This window comes from Poecilia latipinna, unplaced genomic scaffold (assembly GCF_001443285.1).
Source record: "Poecilia latipinna isolate Pla-1442-1.1 unplaced genomic scaffold, P_latipinna-1.0 Scaffold901, whole genome shotgun sequence".
In the NCBI taxonomy this organism is placed as follows: Eukaryota; Metazoa; Chordata; class Actinopteri; order Cyprinodontiformes; family Poeciliidae; genus Poecilia; species Poecilia latipinna.
In genome coordinates this window covers 62,571-68,575 of record NW_015113517.1, presented here as the reverse complement: position 1 = coordinate 68,575, position 6,005 = coordinate 62,571, and positions in this window count along the sequence as shown.

Here is a 6,005-nt window from a genome sequence, read left to right as displayed (position 1 = left end):
TTTTTTTTTTTTTTTTTTTTTTTTTTGGTATGATTTTTGGAGTAGGAGTTTGCCTTTTTGCTTGTGTCTTGATTTATTCTTCTATCTGGTTCTTGTGTCCCAGTCTATTCAGTTTATCATCCATTTTCCCTCAGCCTATAGGGGAATGTTTTTTTTTTTTTTTATGGGAGACTGTGGCACAAAGACACATGGAGTGCTGGTTCCAGGAGTACTTTTCCTGATATAATGGTTATTTCAAGAGACGGTTGAAATGGATCTGTTGTTACACAAGGTTAACCTTCAGGTACATTGTTGGAAGCGAACAAAAGACCTTGCATTGCTAGTCAGAGAAAAAGAGCTTAAATAATGTGTTCCTTATGGAGTCTGCTCTTGTTGCTCTGCACATCCAGCAGCACACCTACCACTCTTATCCTCCCTTCATGTATCTTGTTACTCAACCATCCCCAGCCTCCACCGCGTCTGTCAAAATGTCACATCAGTCAACCTGAACTGCTTTTAGTTTCTTGTCAGCATGGAGGAATCAACGTTTTTACCCCGTGACAAATGTTAAACAGAGATTCAAACTTTATGAATAATTCAGAATTAACTAGAAAAGGTAAAAAAAAAATTAAAGACTTCACTGCATTGTCACTAGTATGTGTCTCAAAAAGGCTGTGACAGCAGAGGTAAACACTTCCTGCTGTCACAGGTGTTATGGCCTGCGTCTGTAGTAACGTGCATCACTTTTTGATGGGTTTTATGCAAATCACTCATTTTACCTCAAACACCTCCATAGGTCTGTCCCCCCCCCCCAGTCAAAGAGCTGCTTCCTTTGATTTAATGTAGGAAACTCATATAAGTAAGTGTCTGTTTAATTTCAGCTTGTTAGCTTGAGAACGGTGGAAAGCTGCACCTTTACGACAGTCTGTCGTGCTTTTAGACAACAAACGTTTGGTTTCGGTGCCATGTGCAAGAGATTTCCATTTACTGTTTTTTAATAAGATTCAAATAGCCTTTGATATATAATTGCATGTTGTGGAAGAGAAGCAGCATAATAAATTGCTTAGGAGGCAGCCAGCTGACTAAGTGAGGTTGTGTGGAATGTGGTGTTGCCTGGAGGCGGCTCAACAGGCCCATTTGCTGGGCATGACTTAGACCTGACTCAAATAAAACCGCAATACAGCTGCGTTTCTCTACAAATGTTTGCTTCCTGAGTAATACTGTGGATTATTTACAGCTGCAAGCATATCCGCAAGTAGGAGACCATTGTGTTTCTGTTTTTGACCAGCTGCTCGGCAACACCTCTGAATCCAGCTGGATGCACTAGTTGGCTAATCGCTAGCATCCTTCGAAGCAATGAGTCTGCCACAAAATCTTTGGTGTGGAGAAATTCTGAGCTCGCCACCAAGAGAAGACGACATGCACGCTTTTGGTGAGGTGTTGCTGACCAGGAAGTCAAACTGATATCTTAGTTCTTCAAAAGACATGAGCGATACTGCTCAACTCTCAAGTCCAACATCTGAAGAAGTATCATACCAAAATCTGTTGTACAACAAAAAGCATAATTTATGTTGTATATTTATTCACTTAATTTTTTGTTATATCAACCTAAAACACAAAAACTCTGCTACTTTTGATAACTGCTCAAATATCTACAATTAAGTATAGATTTTTATGAGAATGAGTGAAAGGCAAAATGATTTTTGTGATGACCCTTTAATTAAACTTTAGATTCTACTCTTATTTTTATTGCAACACATGCATATCCGCCTTCTTTTTTTTTTTTCACCGTCAGCATATATTGATTTTGGAGTCAATTTCAGCTGGAAAAGTAGTTTATCAAACTCTGTGTTCTTGCTTATGCATTCTTATTTACTCATGGAGGATGAAAGATAATATTGATTCTGACACTGTTTAATGACTGCCATGAAAAAGAAACAGATCATTACAACTGCATATAGGGTGGGGAGGGGGTGTCTTTTATAGAAATGTTTTTGCGTCTTATGAAACCAAAGAAAAGGATTGAAATAAATATATTTACTGCCTTTCAGGCAAGTAATCAACACTTGAACTTAACCTAGCAGAACAACTCAGGTTTATTTTTGGACTGTAGGAGGTGTGGAGCATAGGGGACAGTCATAAACACTGTCATATCCCACAGCTCTCTGTCAGCTCTGGATCCAATCGGATTTCTTTGCGCTTAAACCCAAAGGTGCTTTGAAAGTAAACTCAGTACAACAAAAAGGAAAAAAAAAAGAGGAGGGGAGGTTGGGGAAGGAAACTCTCAAGTTGCAAGGTGACCACAAATATTCCACAATTTGCCACATAAGCTGTCCCATGTGTGCATCTATCACAATTTCATTAAAGGCAACCTTAGAAGCAGGAGAGGAAGGAGCGACTGTGATCAATCAGTAAGGTCGAAAAGAAAAATCAAAAATCACACCTCGATTGTATGTTTTTCAAAATGAAGGCATGTTATTGCAGACCCCTAAACTCTAATCATGACCCATTGTTTTCAAAAAGCTTTTGATTTTGTTTGCTTTTGCATACATATGAACTGGAGTGATATACTATTTCCGATCAAATACGGTTTTAATAAGGATGTCTGTGCAGTCTTTAGAGGAGTAACAGCTTCAGGTCTTCTGGACATTCATTCCACAAGGTGTAGGAGAAAGTTCTCAAGCTCATTTGTGGGGTCAGACACTAATGTTGGACACGAAAAGATGGCTTGGATTGAGGTCAGGAGCAAACTATCTCATCCATGGTTTTATAAACCTTGATCAGTTAATGTTGCAACGGGATGCGGCCATCGCCAAACTGTTTCCACAAAGACATGAACATGATATTTTCTAAAATGTCTTGGAATGATGATGTTCTTTTCACAGGAACTTAGTGGTCAAGACTAACTCCTGATAAACAGCCTCATAACATGATCCCCACTGCGCTAAACTTTAATCTAGACACAATCCTGTCAAGTGTGTAGTATTCTGCTGGCAACTCCCACAATCTGATTTATGAACTGTCATTCAGCCAAGCATGAGTCATCGCTCTAGAGGACACATCTTCATTGTTCCGGTGGAGATCTGATTTAAACACTGCATCAACCCTTTACACCTGGTGATTTAGGAGTGGATGCAGCTGTTTGATCATGGTAAACCCATCCTGTGAAGCTCTCCACACACTGTACTCCAATTAGGTTTGGAGATAGGTCACTATCAACTCTATATAGAGTTGGTGACCTCTGCATACTCAGTGCTTGAGCAGCCACTGACCTCACTCTGTGGTTTTGCATAGCCTTCCACTTCGATCCTGTAATTTCCGCATGGTTATGGTAAGAGAAGACTTTAAAACTGGCTGCTTTGCACAGGTGGTATTTTATCGCGGTTCACGGAGCTCGTAAGATTGACCCGTTATTTTTTATAAATGTATGTAGAAGCAATCTGCTGAGGTGCTGGATTTATTTTTATTTTTTTTCCACCTGTGGTCATGGGTGAGATTGAAATGTCCGAAAGAGTGCAGTATTTCCCTTAATAATTCTGCTGACACTCATGAGTGTCTGATACTGGAAACTATGACTGAATCCTCTTTTCCACCTTTCCTTCATTTATAAGCTTTAGTTTCTTTTTTTTTCTGCTGGACTAAACTTTGTAATGTTAGGATCTGTGTTTTCTGTGTAGTTTTTCTGTGTTAGTCCAGTTTCCCCTGTGAATCTGTCTTCCCTGTTGATTGCTCCCAGCTGTATCCCGTTCCCTGATTACCTTCCCTGTGTATTTAACCCCACCTGTTGTCTTTGTCTGTGTCGGATCCTCGTCGTGTGTTATGTCGTCAATCTGTTCCCTGTGCCGTCTCTGTTTTGGACATTTCATTAAAATTAATTATTTTCATCATCCTGGGCATGCCTGCGTCTTACCTCACCTCACCCAAAACCTGAATCATGACATGTAAGCCTTAAATATATGTTTTAGACTGGGTTTCATGATACACTTGCAATCTTCTAAGAAATTGGAAGGTTTTCTCATTTTAAATATTTCTATGCAGCAAAATGCAATAGTATGATGCATACCACTACATTTTGTTAATCTTACATTTGTTTAACTCTAACAATCAAAAATGTATTCATATTACTATAGGAACAAAGACACCAAAATAACTCCATTCTCTAATTTTAAGGAATTTTACCAGTGTTCTTCCTCAGCGAGGATTAAAAAAAAATCTAATACAAGACATACATGAACCTTTACATTAATTCACGTTTAAATTCAAGGAATCAGTGAGAAGTGAGGATGTAATGGCTCTTCACAGAAGTGCCCATATTTTTAGAGGGATATTTTAAACACTTCATACATTAAATGTCAGAAAATGACTAATTCTTAGTAGTAAAATACGTTCAAGCAGATTTCCTTTCATGTCTAAATACTTGGATTTTTAAAAGCTTGTTTGTTTATTGAAATGAGAAATTTCATGATTACAGTAAAACCCAACAGATCAGTAAACTGTCAAATGGCGCCACCCTGTGGCTGTGCGCACACACACACTCACACACGCACACGCACGCATACGCGCGCTCACACGCACTTCTCTCAGTTGAACTTTATTCCAGACGGTTTATGCGTGTGTTTTGGTTTGCATGTGGTACGTTCGCAATGCAGTGGAGGAAGTGGATTTGGTAATTACATTTACTCCACAGGAAGTGAAATACAGAGGTGCTAGTATTACAAATTCTCACCTCTCAAAGTTGAATAATAGAGTTTCAAGGTCTGGTCAAGAGGTCTGGAATAAACTCAATTTAACATGTTTTATTTGAATCCCAATTTTCTTTCCCACAAAGAACCCGATGACCCCTTTGTTCAGCGGTCAGTAGGGTACGACCCCAAAAAGGTCATTGTGCATCACAGGGAGAGCCAGTGAGACACACAACCATCCAAACACACTTACACCAAAGGGTAGCTTAAAGAGGCTTAATTAACCTGGCATGTGTGTTTTTTAATCCATGGGAGGAAGTCAGAGTTCCCAGCAAGAACCCACACTCCTAAATTTAGTTTTGTACAAAAGGACGTTCCTACTTCTTCTACAATTTTACGGCTCCGGGTGGGATCAAGAGTTTATTGGAAAAGTAGGGGAGCAAAGGGAATTTTAATCTAATTAGTTGTTGGTGACATTTAGTTGTTTGTAATATTTTTTAACAGTTAAATTTTACCTCTGCAAATTTGCAAAGTGGTTGTGACACCTACGACCCGCCCACCATTCCAGTTTAAACTACTGACATGGGGATTTTTATACTGAAAGATGAACCACATCATTGGTTCAAGTTCTCCTCCGGGCCAATCGTGTCTATTTTGATCCTACAAACCCCTCAGACCTACTGGCACATATTCTGGTTTTTGAGGGACTTTGGAGTCTTTTTCCTGCAAAATATGTGCAGTCTGTTAATGAGTCAGAGTCAAGGGCATAAAAATGTAAAGTGCAGCTTGGGTGCTGTAATAGGATCAGCACCCCTTATACTCCTACTCACGTTAGTCTTCATTACCTCTAGATTAGTGCAGGATTACTGTGCTTGTGCAGTGGGTTATGTTTATTCGCTGTGTGTGCTGATGTAGGAGTTTTTGCTGTTGATGCTCAAGAAAAACAAAACCTCCTGAAACAATTTTCTCTATGTGAACCGCTTTACGCTTACATTAATTACTTAATCTCTTCTTTCATGCAAATGAAGCATCATTTCCTGTAGATATCCAGTAAAAGAAATGAAACAGTAACCATTAGACACAGATTGGGACACTCTGTTGCAGAGTGACATTTGAAAAAAAGGAAAAAACAGAAAATATGTTTTTTTTTTTGTTTATTTTCATAAGCAATGTTTTTTTTTTTAAGAAAGGCTGATTTACCTTTATGCACACATTATTTAAAGTTTAAAATAAAAGAAATTTTCACATACAAAAAAAAATTACTTTCTCATCATGTTTCTATACTTCTCACTTTACGTCAGAATTTTATCACCCTATTTGTCATGCTCCCTGCCTTTTCTCAGT